This window comes from Mastigoproctus giganteus, chromosome 2 (assembly GCF_048544385.1).
Source record: "Mastigoproctus giganteus isolate SK-2022 chromosome 2, ASM4854438v1, whole genome shotgun sequence".
Lineage (NCBI taxonomy): Eukaryota > Metazoa > Arthropoda > Arachnida > Uropygi > Thelyphonidae > Mastigoproctus > Mastigoproctus giganteus.
This window is the reverse complement of record NC_143576.1, coordinates 217,941,863-217,955,822: the sequence shown is the minus strand read 5'-3', so window position 1 is coordinate 217,955,822 and position 13,960 is coordinate 217,941,863. Positions and strand designations below refer to the sequence as shown.

General features: G+C 42.6%; 4 non-coding genes across 4 annotated transcripts; 1 reads left to right on the top strand and 3 right to left on the bottom strand.

Moving 5' to 3' along the window:
• Positions 1-9: 9 nt before the first annotated feature.
• On the top strand, positions 10-82 carry TRNAV-AAC (transfer RNA valine (anticodon AAC)). Its single transcript has one exon. It is a non-coding gene; the product is annotated as a tRNA-Val (tRNA).
• Positions 83-1,142: 1,060 nt separating this feature from the next.
• On the bottom strand, positions 1,143-1,215 carry TRNAV-AAC (transfer RNA valine (anticodon AAC)). The gene has a single exon. It is a non-coding gene; the product is annotated as a tRNA-Val (tRNA).
• Positions 1,216-10,018: 8,803 nt separating this feature from the next.
• Positions 10,019-10,091, bottom strand: TRNAV-UAC (transfer RNA valine (anticodon UAC)). The gene has a single exon. It is a non-coding gene; the product is annotated as a tRNA-Val (tRNA).
• A 3,218-nt stretch (positions 10,092-13,309) lies between these two features.
• On the bottom strand, positions 13,310-13,382 carry TRNAV-AAC (transfer RNA valine (anticodon AAC)). The gene has a single exon. It is a non-coding gene; the product is annotated as a tRNA-Val (tRNA).
• Positions 13,383-13,960: the final 578 nt, after the last annotated feature.

The following is a 13,960-nucleotide window of genomic DNA, read 5'->3' as shown; positions in this document are numbered from 1 at the left end:
ATTCCATATGTACCTGTGGTGTAGTGGTTATCACATCCGCCTAACACGCGGCAGGCCCCAGGTTCGATACCTGGCAGGCACACGACGTGATTTTTTTAACCCCAGGGGCTCACATCTGGCGAGTATGGGCTTGGCACACCCAGGGTCCTGAGCTGGATACCATCATTCTTCTCTTCTTGGTGATTCCCTTTTACTTCTCTCTCTCTCTCTCTGGGTAACTTGGAAATTTTTTTTAGCTGGCGCAGCATAAGCCTCAGGCTTCCTTGCACTATATGACTAGTAATAATAATAATTGCCCTCCTCTGAATGGAATCTAGAAGCCTGAGAGAGGTTTTCGGGCACCACTCCAGATGTGAGAACAAAATTCCATGGTAGGCCGGATTTTCAATTTGTACAGAGTGAACAGTTGTTTGGAAGAAAAATAACACCAAGAGCGAAAAAGAAATACCAGTTTATTAGATGCAAAGGAAGCAATATTTGTAATGTGTATATTCCAAGAGAGATTTGAAGTCTGGTAGTCCCCAATAAAGATATATCATCTTGTCTAGAAATCAGAGTGTCATCAAAGATAGGAGCAGAAGAATCCTTTTTGGGAGATATAAGACAGGACGGAGTTTTAGAACAATTGACATCATCTAAGTTATCTTTGCTCCACTGGAGAATTACCTGTAGATCAGCATTTAAGGAGCAGGATAAACTGAAATTAAATATGTCAATAATTGTAATAAAATTTGAATCCAGAATATAGTAGATGTTTATAGGATCGAATTTGCACCAGGTAAACAACGTCCAGGTCGCAGAAGCAAACTGTATAATGCAAATTACATTTCAAAGGATTTAAATGTTCATTAACTGAGCACAGGTGTGCCTGTTGTGTCCTGGTATCGCATCCTCCTAATACACGAAAGATCCCAGATTCGATCCCCGACAGGCACTTGATAAAACATTTTTCTTATTCTGTTAAAATAATTAATTTTTTGTATCGTAAACAGCATTAAGTTAAGGAATCGTTTCAGTTGACTTCTTTGAGTACTAAAATAGAGATTAATCTATTTTAGATGACATTTGAAAAATTAAAAGATAAACAGGTGATACAATATTATACCTCATCTTGCTAGAATTACATAAAAGCAAAAAGTGATTGTGCCTGCCAGGTATCGAACCTGGGACCTTCCGCGTGTTAGGCGGATGTGATAACCACTACACCACAGGCACAACTAGTTCGGTTTAATGAAAATTTAAAGAAACTGATGGAATTTTACTTTTTGTTCCCTTTACAGTTTGTTGCAGTTTTCCTTCTTTCTTGGGCCCGATGATGCAATCATCATGAAATACTGAAACGTCACCAATACTCAAGAAGCATTTTTTGTAAAATATAAACTTGCGAAAGTCCCCAAAGGAAAGAGTTGGGAGGAATCCTTTATTGGAAAAATGTTTAGAAAATCACGGTGTCAAATTCGACAAAATTTCGAATTTTATAAAGATTTTCAAAGTAAAAGAATGTTATAATATTTCTTATTGAGTTTTCTTTTTTTTCCCTCTCCTTCTTGTTGTTGTTTATATCTATGGCTGCATAATGGCTCTGAATACGCCATAGTTTTATTGAAGAAGTTGTTTTCATTATTAATTAAGTGTTGTGATTGACGAACGCTTCAATAGATGAGTCACAAATCAACAGGTGCATCTATCTTAACTCTCTGGCCAAGTGCCAAAGTTATTGGTAATAATAAATCATCTTTATTTACAATAATTTTTTTGTTTTAAATTTATGATTTTTATTTTTAACTTTCAGAACGCGGTTACAGCGCGTTTCGCAGAAAAAAAAAACAAAAAAATATGTGTATATATACACTGAGTGATCACTGAATTATGACCACCTACCTAATACTTCGTAGGTCCTCCTTTTCCCCTCAGTACAGCAGCTATCCGACGTGACATTGATTCAACAAGATGTCGGAAGCGTTCGGGAGGTATGGCCAACCAAGCTGTGTGTAATGCGGTCAGCAATATAAGTATGGAGGTGATTGGTGTATCCAGACGCCTGATATGCCTTTCAATAGTGTCCTACAAGTGCTCTATGGGATTAATATCGGGGGAGTTCGGAGGCCAATCGATATGTTGAAAGTCAAAACTGTGTTCCTTAAACCATTCCTGCACAACAAGTGCCCGATGGCTCGGCGCATTGTCATCTTGGAAGACACCATCGCCATTCGGGAAAAAGTGTAACATAGAGGGGTGTACACAGTCAGCAAGCAGTTGACGATAGCGGAGACCACTGATACGTTGTTCTACATGCAACATGCACCAGGGGGTCCTAGTTCCTGCCAGTGAAACATGCCTCACACCATACAACCACCTCCACCGGCCTGCACTTTTGATACCATGGATGATGGATCAAGAGCCTCATGTTGTTGTGGCGCATTATGGCCACAGACGCCCATGCGCCAAAAAAAATCCTCAAACAAACAAACAAACAAACAATCATGTTGTTGACGACAAATCCGTACACGACCATCCACAGTGTGGAGTAAGTAACGTGACTCATCCGCCAGCACACCTTCTTCCAGTCCTCTAACGTCCAACTTGCATGCTCTTTGCACCAGGCGAGTATTTTACGCCGATGAACCTTCGTTAGGAGAGGATGCTGTAGGGGTCGTCTGCTGGTATAGCCCTTTGCAGTTTTGCTGTCGGTTTGTTGTTTGATCATTTTGCCGCCAGTCCTGGTACACTTTAACAACGGCGACTCTCGGACATCCCACCAGTTGAGCCGTTTGGGAAATCGAGGCACCAGCATGTCGAGCTCCCACAATCTGTCTTTTATCAAAGACTGATAAATCTCTCCTTTTACCCATCACGCTAGCAATTTACTACCTACTGAACCACTGACACCTTATCTATGCTACGTAGGTCGACTAACTGCGCACTCTCGTGCCTCACTTATTCAACGGGTCGCATTCACTTTTCATAACGGTGGTCATAATTCAGTGATCACTCAGTGTATATGGCCCAAGAATTGGCAACAGCTTCCACTTATGTGGAGTACCCAACCTCCTCGTGGTGTAGGCTGGGCAGGTCTGTTTTGCTAAGGGATACACTCTACACGCCAATTAGGCTACCAACCCTGACTGGCTACCTGCCAATCCCCACTGCACCAGCGGGACAGCTTGTGGTTCATTTCCTCAACGTGGCTTCACAACAAAATAAACGGCCCTCATTCTCCCTGATGTTGAGCTGCTCTTCCAGCTGCGAGCAGCGGGAAGACCAGCTCAATGGCAGACATTGCTAAGAATCACTGGGTTCGAATAGGTTGCTTTGGACTTTAAATGTTGAAAGGCTCAACATTCGAACGCTCAAGCGCTGAGGACCAGAACCCAGGAACCACCAGAGACGACACTCCAATCGGCATCCAGACGGAAGACACTACTCCCAAGGCCGAATTTGGTCATCCTCAGACCAACTTCCACAGAGGAGCACACCTCCAGCGAAGCAGTCAAAACCACAGTAATGACAAAACTAGCAGAGGATCTCAAGACCACAAAAATTAAATCAGTACGGAAAACGCGCAACACAGGCATAATAATCGAAACGCATACGCAGGAAGATGCCCAAAAAATAATAGCCAATCCGAGAATACAAACTCTTGGCCTGGAGGCCGCGCCCCCCCAAAAAAGAGGGCCTAGTATAATTATATTCAACACGGACAAAGACCTCACGCCTACAGCTCTTCGAGAAGAACTGTATATGAGAAACCTCCAGCAAGAACACCCGGAGGTAGATCCAGCATCACTTATAAATCCGAGGTATCAAACCAAATCCCGAATAGGTAGCGCCACAAACTGGGTGGTTGAGCTTTCGCCTGCGGCCTGGAATACTATAAACAAACACAACAGAGTGTTCATAAACTGGGGCAGTCATCGCTACAATGAACATGTGACAGTCCCCAAATGCTTCCGGTGTGGCCGCTTCGGACACACCACCCACACATGCGCCCAAACGCAACCAACATGTGGGCACTGTGCTGAAGTAGGACACGAATTTAAGACATGCCCTAAAAGAGAGGATCCACCAACATGTGCAAACTGCAAGGCGCACAAAATCCAGGCAGACCATTCAATCCGTGACAACAAGTGCCCTGTATACATAAAGGCCAAGGGAGTATACCAAACAAGACTCGACTATGGAAGCACGCCCTAAACAGTATAACCAACTAAAAGTTCACTTCACACAGATCAACGCACAAAGGTCTAGGGCGGTTGCCGCCCAGTTGGTAAAAAAGGCCAACGAAGAAAATGTCGACATTATGCTCGTGCAAGAGCCGTATACACACAGCAAAAAGGTCAGGGGATACCCCATGAAATACAAGATTGTGCATACTGATGCTGAAACCCCGTGGGCAGCCATCCTAGTTAGAAATCCGGATTACACAGTGACTAAACTATCAAACTACTGCCTCCCCTGGGCTGCGTGTGCCCACATAGTCACCGCACTAGGGGAATTTTATGCTGTCTCAATATACAGTCGACCGGGGGAAGAGATCCTCCCAACAATTAACTACCTACAGACCATGCACACAGAATTTCCGAACGCCAAAATAATTGTAGGCGCAGACGTACACTGCCGCTCACCGGCATGGTATAGCGAAACCCCAGGACGGAGAGGCGTTGTGAACGGGCAGCATCTGGAAGAGTACCTCACAAACAGTTGCTATAATATACTTAACCAGCCAAACAACCTCCCAACATTCTCCAGTACTATGTGGGAGTCAACAATTGATATCACCCTTGCCACAAGATCCGTCACTGATCACATCACAGCCTGGACAGTAACGGAAAACTGGACAACATCGGACCACAGAGCAATAACCTTCCAACTAAACCGAACAATAGCCAGAAGCACAGATACGCCATAGGAAAAGCAGACTGGCACAAATTCCAACAAACCATACGGGTGGCCGTCCACACATTCAATACAGAAGAGACAACCCCAGACCAACACCAGGCAAAACTGGTGAGACTTATCACAGAAGCGGCGGACAAATCTATCAAAAGAAAGAAACCATCTCCGGGGGCGGTACCCTGGTGGAACCCTGAGCTTCAGCAACTAAGGCAGGTAGCCAACACCTGTCGGAAAAAATTCCAGCGGGCTAGACGTGATTGGCCTACTGCAGAAGTAGAGGCGCTCCGGGAACGATACCGTACTGCAAGGAATCAATACACAGCAAAAATCAGAGAAAGAAAACAGCGTACTTGGGAGCACCTAGTTCCACGACAGGAAATGACAACCCCTGGGGAGTGGTCTATCGGGTGACTACAAATAGGCTTCCCAGAGGCGAGGTACTCCCAGCAATGAGGAAACCGCAAGGGGGGGTTCACAAAGACGTGGTACGAAACTGTCAACAATATTTTGGATGCTATGTTTCTGGAGCACACTGATCCCGCTACGCCAGAACAAGTACTGCTCTGCCAACAGAACAGGATATACACAACCCAGCAAATTGAGGAACCTTTCACCAAGATTGAGTTGGAGATCGCGGCGGCCAAGCTGAGAAACAAAACGTCCCCAGGGGAAGATCTCCTAGAGCCAGAGATCATCAAGAAAGCAGTGGACACTATCCCGGAGGAAATACTGAAACTATACAATAAATGCCTCAAAGAAGGCTACTTCCCGTGCAGTTGGAGGGTGGCGACGCTCCGGCTAATCTTGAAGAATCCCACGAAGCGGCAGGACCTCCCAGGGTCCTATCGCCCGATAGCGCTCCTGACAGTTCTCAGCAAGCTTCTTGAACATCTCCTGCGAAACAGGATAGAGAAGCACTATAGAAACGCAGGTCTAGAGTCACCCAAACAATTTGGATTTCGAAAAGGATACTCCACCACCGATGCCCTACGCAGCATCATCAACGCTGCAACAGAAACAGACCGCAAATACTTTCTTGCCATCGCGGTTGATTTTGCCGGGGCGTTTGACACCCTCTGGTGGCCAAGCGTCCTCAGCAGGCTCCGTGAGGCCAAACTCCCAAGTAATCTATACAATTGCATCAGCAGTTACCTATGCGACAGGTCAGTAAAAGTCACTGCTCCTTACTGTACAATAACCAGACGCATCTACAGAGGATGCCCACAGGGCTCCGTCCTGGGCCCACTGCTCTGGAACGTGGTCCTGGACGGATTCCTCAACCTCAACCTCGGAAATGCAACCTCCCATGCGTATGCGGATGACCTTGTCCTGACACTGGCAGAAAACTCCAGGGCACAGCTGGAAAACACAGCAAACCGGGCGCTCGCCACTCTACAACAATGGGCTGACGAAAATAACCTGAAGATATCATCCACTAAGACAAGCTCCATCCTACTTCGGGGAACCCTGGACACCAGGAGACCCCCCCCCCCAAATAAAAGTACAAGGAACCACCGTCAAGCTGACCACAGAAATGAAATTTCTTGGGGTTGTCCTTGATAGAAACCTATCCTTCACTCCCCATCTTAACTATCTCAGAAATAAAATCAGAAATTACTCGTCACTATTTGCAAGAATCACCCGCAAGGACTGGGGCATAAAGAAGAAAACCCTTGCTCTTTTTCACAAAACTGTGTTCCTGCCAGTCATCCTCTATGCCTCCGGTGTCTGGTACAAGAAAGCAACCACTGCAACTAATAAAAGAAAACTAGAAACCATACAGAGGTACATATTACTGACTATCTCACGAGCTTGCAAAACAGTGAGTACACACGCGCTTCAGGTGCTCACGGGTGCCCTCCCCTTGGACCTGGAAGTGATACGCAGTGGACTCCTCTACAGCCTTTCCAGAGGCATACCGGATACCTGCCTAAATTTCACATTAAATGTAGCCAGCGAACCGAAAATAGAGAAAAGAAGACTAACTGTACATCTTCAGCAAACCTGGCAAACACGGTGGCAAAACTCAACAAAAGGGCAATTAACGCGAAAATTCCTCCCAACTGTCTCGGCCGTATACCCAAAATACCCAAGCTGGCCCTCCCCAGGATTGCTGGCCACGTACCTCCTAACTGGCCACGGCGCCATCAGATTCAAACTAATGACCTTTGGACTGAGCAACACTGCCCTCTGTCATTGTGGCTTAGTGGAAACGTGGGAGCATTTAATGTACCACTGCAAGCTTTATGAAGACCTCCGATGCCGACTAATTACAGAATTACATTATGTACCAGAGAATCAAGAGGAACGCTTATTGGAGGAGGAGCACAGCTACAAAGCACTGGCAAACTTTGCACAAGATCTTTTTCACAGAAGGCATACTCTTCCGCCCCCACAGCCACAATAGCGTTTCTCAGGCCCACAATATATCACTTTGCAAACAACCATATAAGGTGCACGGACAGTCACCATCAAGACAATCCACAAAGGGATTGCATCCCAGGAAGAAACAGCATAAAAAAAAAAAAAAAAAAAACACCCGGACTCGACAAACTCGGATCCAACAAATGGACCCAGGATCCAATAACTAATGACCATGACTCCAGATAGAGACATAAGTACAGACTGGACTAAATACCCACAACTACGGACCTGACTAAGGCACCTGTCCTGCTGCCAAGTGACAACCACAGACAGGAGCCTACACACGGATGGGACAACAAGGACCTGACTCAAGCAGACATGCAGCCGCCAGGCCATATGGCGACCTGTGCCGGCTCCCTTGCCGGGCACACTTTCCTCCCTTCCCTGGCAGAGGGGGAGGTGACAGCCTTCTTGTTGCCTCCCCCCTGCCATCCCACATCTTTCTCTCTGGTGGAGCATGGGCATGCCCCACTGGCACATGCTGGGGTCGTCTACTCTATTGATCCCAGTCTTTCCTAGCTATTCCCCCCCTAGCCTTCAGTCTCCTCCCCTCTCTATCTCTATGCCAGCGCAAGACCCACACCAAAATTCTAGCTTCTCTAAATTATTTCGCCCTCTCCTTGGCCATTAAACTTTCAAATGCAACCCCTTCAAACCGGGAAACATGTATGTGATCAACATACAACGTGCGAATTTTTTTTTTTTTTTTTTTTTTTTTTAAGGTCCTAGCCACTGAAATCTCAGGAAATTAGGTGGAAGGACTTGCCAGAGTATATTAATTATAATACTGGTGTACCTGGTCTGCCTCCACGGGGCGAAAGTGGGGCAACGTTTGGGCCTCAGTAGGGGTCCAGCGGCTAAATGACCAGATGAACAATGGTACACGACACTACATGTGAACAATATCCATACACTTTTAAATCTCTGGCATTTCCAGCAAACTGGCACACCCATCACAATGTAAACAACGCGGAGATGGGGGAAACCCCTGGTGCCGTATGACCCTAAATACACTTTACACTTTACACTTTACATTCGAACTATGAGTACAGACTCACGCCTTGTGGAACTATTACAGGAACAACATCAATTGGGACATCATAGGTTATGTGAGATCGGAAGGAAAAAGGTGAAAATTTGATGAAATTAGATGTGCATTGGCTGTACTACCTAGGAACAAATAATGAACGGTGTGGTGGAACTGGGTTCTTCATCAACAAAAGTCTAACAGAGTCAGTCATAGAGGAGGAAAGTTTTGCCGAAAGAAGTCTTAAGGTGCCAAATCGGAGGAATAAAGTGAGTGTGGAGATATATGAAGGGTTAACTTCTGGACAAAATCAGTGGTTGCGACAAGAGTGTGGGCTGGTCCTTTGATTAAAGCAACAGCACGCCTTTGCTGAGCAGCCCGCGTTACGTTTTCTTAATTTCGGCATGTAATTTCTTCAGTAAGTTGCCGTCATAATGTGTATCGATGGTGGTATTCTTTAAATAATCGGTGGAATAATGCCCATCTCATCCCAGAAAACTGAAACGTTTTCTCTGCCGATGGCTACACTCTGGCCCTTTTTTGGGAGTTGGCGATGATCGATGTTATCGTTGTTTTGAAAGCTATTTTGTTTCTGTGTCAAAGTGATGTATCTACGATTTATTCATTGTAACCAATTGGGATAAAAAAAAGATCAATATCGCTGTTATACGAGTACATGGCGATCAACTCAACATAGTAGGCCAACCTTTTTTCATTCTGAAGACATGTGAGCAAGCGAGGAATGCATGTTGCTGAAACCTGATTCATATTGAAATCCTCTCCATATGATCCATGGCTTATCCCAAGTCGGATTTTGACCATTTTGCCTTTGCATCGTATAACCAACAAACATATAAACAGCTTATCCCAATCTCAGCAATTATCTGCTTAATTGTTATCCGGCCGTCCTTGTGGATCTCCACGAATCCAGTGATGTGAGAAGGGGATGGTCGGTTCTCACATTGTTTCCTCATCATGGACGCACTCCACGCCGTATTTGAACTGTCTCTAACAATGTTTTACAATTCAAGTTGATGGACGGATATCCTCATACACCATAGACATCTCTTCATGGATGTCCTTAGTCCTTAGCTATTTGCCTTACAAAAACAAGAATTTGATAATGGATCGATATTGAACTTTATCCATAATGACATTCTGTCACTTTAGCTCTGTAACAAAAGAAACATAATCAATCATTGCAACACAATTGGAATCCAGAATGTAGCAGCGTATTGATAGATAGTTATCTCTTAATGGAAGTAATCTGAGAAGGAAACTCTTTTACACTCTCTCTCTTAAGAGCTATGAGTAAGACACAAAATCGATTTTGAAAGATTGATTAATGAATTAAACTGATCATCTACATAAATCTTAGCGTAATTTAATATAAAACATAATAAATTTCTTAAATTGATCAAGGAATGAATGGCGGTGTTCCTATATTGTAGTGGTTATCACATTCGCCTAACTCGCAGAATGTTCCAGGTTCGATACTTGCGAGGCACATAAATGAAGTTTTATTTCCATCTTTATTATTATATATCGTAAACAGCATTAAGCAGAGGAATGCTTTCAGTTTGCTGTAGAGATTAATGTATTTAAGAAGTATACTGGTTGATACAGTATTATAACAGATTTGCTAGAATTCAACAAAACAATTCTCATCGCTGTGCCTGCCAGGGATCGAACCTGGGACCTTCCGCGTGTAAAGCGGATGTGATAACCACTACACCACAAGCACCACTGCCTGATGTTGATGAATTTTTCATGAAATTGGGGAATTTTATGTGGTGTTCCTTGTGCAGTTTGTTCTAGCTTGTTTGTTTGTATTGAGGTTTAGTGACGCATGTATTACGTGGGTCAAAATGCGCCAGTTCATATGATGTGATGCATGTCAGAAGTGTTTACTTTTGATTTAAATTGTTCCTTTTAACTTGATTCTTACTTCATTGGGTTAGTCTGTTGCTTATGTTTACTTCCTTAGAGGAGGTGGTATAAATTAATAGCTTTAAGGAAGTTGAAAACATTTGTTAAGTTATGTCTATCATTCAAGAGGTTCGTTAGGGTAATGGTGTGATGTGTCCTATAAATATCTTTGAAGGCGTGTTTGCGTTCATTTGCGTATTTAGGACAGTCTATTAATGTGTTGAACTGATTAGATAGTGTCACAAGTCTGGCATCGTGATGATTCTTCTGCTCCCAACAAGAAAGAGTGCATAATATGGGTATGCCCAATTCTTAGTCTGACCAGTGCTGTTTTTTCTTTTCTCGACCTTCGTGTGCTAGAAATCCAGTTTTCAATATTAGGCTTTATTTGGTATAATTTGTTTGCAGTTTGCCGATTCCAAGTTTCTTGCAATTGCAACTGGCAAGTATGTTGTATCGCAGGCAATGTAATCGGAATACGGCACTGATATACCTTCTCCACTCTGTACTATGGCTTCTTTTGCTGACTTGTCTGCTTCTTCATTTCCAGCAATCCCTGTATCTCCTGGGATCCAGCAGAAAAGTGTATCCTGTTCATATTTGTTCTTGCTTTCATTCTTTCTTGATTGGGACCGATGATACGATTTATGATGGAATACAGAAACCTCGCCAATACAAATAGTCAGTAAGACATAGAGCCGGACCAAACTATTTCCGTGCCCCGGGCAGAAAGGTTTTTCAGTGCCCACTTACTAAGGATATACATTACTGTATATATTTCTTGCCTCATTTGTTCTGTTTTTGGCTCCCGTTAAAGATTGGCGCCCCGGGCAAGGACCCTACTAACGCGTGCCTTAATCCGGCACTGGTAAGACACAAAATCGAGTTCCAAAGACTGATTGATGAGTTAAACTGGTCATCTACCTAGATCGTAGCGTAATTTAATATAAAAGGAATTAATGTCCTAAATTTATCATGAATGGATTACAGTTGTCCTTGTTCACATGCGGATTGTTCCAGGTTCGATACGTGGCAGGCATACGAGAGAAGTTTTTTCTGTCTTTATTATTATATATCGTTAATTGCGTTAAGGAGACAATCTCTGCTTTCAGTTGAATTTTTGCTGTACTGATTAATTTATTCTAGAAGACATTTGAAAAATTAAAAAAACACACTTGATACAGTTTTATAAGAGATCTTGCTAGAATTCAACAAAAGCATACTCATTGCTGTAGCCAGTTAGGTATCGAACATGGGGACTTCCGCGTGTAAAGCGGATGTGATACTACTACACCACAAACACAACCACCAGATTTCAATGAATATTTCAGGAAATTGATGGAATTTCATGTTTCCTGTGCAGTTTGTTCTAAGTTTCATTCTTTCTTGATGGCCTGATGGTAAGATTTAACATGGAATAGGCAATACATCTTTCTACAGGGCTTGTTCTGTAAAATATTAACTTTAGGCAAGCTGAGGAAGCCCTAGGAAAAATGCTAGAGGTCTGGTGGAGTTCTTCGCCGGAAAAAGTTTTAGAAAAATATGGTGGCAAATTTTCAAATTTGGGGTATTTTTACAAAGTGTTAAACGGTTAGTTTTTAATGTTTTTTTCTACTTCTGCATTGCCACAAAAAAAAAAAAAAAAAAAAAAAAAAACATTTAAAAAAAAGTATGATTTACGTGCATAAATGATTTCGGCTGCAGACATCAGAAAAATTCAAAATATCAAATTGGAGAAATAAGGTGAGTGTGGCAAAATGTGAAGTCTTAAATTCGAACAAGATCAATTGTGGAACAGCAGTCTGCTGGTGTGTTGTCATCAAGCTACAGCACGCTGTTTCGGTTTTCCTTAATTGCCGCATGTAATTTCTTCTGTAAGTTGCTGTAGTAATGTGCAATGATGGTGGTATTCTTCACTAGATGATCTGTGAGAATAACGCCCATCTTATCCTAGAAAACTGACAGCAGCATCTTCCCCGCAGATGCTTGTACACTGGCGTTTTTGGGAATTGGTGATGACGGATATTTTCATTGTTTGAAACCTGTTTTATTTCTCTGACAAAGTGATGTATCTTCAATCCATCCGTTGTCACTATTTGGTCAAAAAAACATCAGGATCACTGTTACAGATGGCCAGAAATTCAGCAGAGGCAGGCCAACCATTTTTCTTTCTGAAGACATGTCAGCCGGCAAGGAATCCTTCGTGCTGGGACCGTATTCATATTCAAATGCCCTCCATATGAACCATGGCTTATCCCAACCTCAGCTCTTATCATACTTAATTATTATCTGGCAGTAACCGAGAATATCCACTAATTCAGTAATGGGAGAACTGGATGGCCGACCACTTTCTTCCTTCATCATGGACACGTTCTTCCCCGTAATTGAAGTGCCTCCATCAATGCTTTACAACGTCATGTTGATGGACAGATGTCCCCATACACCTTAAGTATTTCTTCATAAATAGTCCACTGAAGGAACGAATGTCGCTGTTAACAAATTAATCATCATGGTGTAATGTAACAGTTTATTGATTGATGGTTATCTCTTAATGGAAGTAATCTAAGAAGGAAACTATACTTTTAAAGTCGTGTAAGTTCATTAAATCTTTTACACACTTTTTACAGCTCAGCTCAGCTAGTAAGACGCAAAATCTCTTTCTAAACATTGACTGATGAATTAATTAATTATCTACCTAAATTATAGCGTAATTTAATATAAAATTCAATTAATTTCTAAAAAAGTTCAGTAAAACGAGCATAAGTATACCTGTGGTGTAGAGGTTATCGCGTCCACCTAACAGGCGGATGGTCCGAGGTTCGATACATTGCAGGCACAGATGAAACTTCTTTTTCTCTCTCGATTATTGCATATCGTTAATGGCATTAAGGAATCAAATACTCTCATTCGTATTTTTGATGTGCAGATGAGTTTATTTCATCTGACATTTGATAAATTAAAAAATATAATGGGTGATACAGTATTATTACACATCTTGCTGTAATTAAATAAAGACAGAAAAACGATCATTGCTGTGCTTGCCAGGGATCGAACCTGGGACCTTCCGCGTGTTAGGCGGATGTGATAACCACTACACCACAAGCACAACTGGTTATTGTTTATGATTGTTTCAGAAAATTGATGGAATTTTATATTTTATTCTCTTCGCAGTTTGTTCTAGCTTTCATTCTTTTTTTGTTTGGTCCCGATGATACCAATCAACACGGAATACAGAAACGTGACCATTACTCTGGGATTTTTCTGTAAAATATAAGCTCCCCTAGGAAAAATGGTGGTGGCTGGGAGGAAGGCCTAATTTAATTCGTATTATTTATTATTGGAAACCTTTTTATGAAGATTTCCACAATTAAAGTATATTATCCTATTTCTTATTGCTATTCTTTTTTTTTTTTGACCAACGGTTGAATAGATGTGTCCCAACGTCAAGCTGTTCATCTTGTTGATGATTGGTGTTTGTTTTCAAACTTGTTTTCTTTCTGGGTCAAAGCCATGTATCGACAATTCATCCATTGTCATCAGTTGGGGAAAAAAGCCAGATCAGGATCGCTGTTACACATGGCAATAAATTCAGCAGAGTAGGCGTACCTTTTTTCATTCTGAAGACATGTGAGCAAACAAGGAATCCATCGTGCATCACAAGGCGGTTCCTTGTGCCGCGGACGA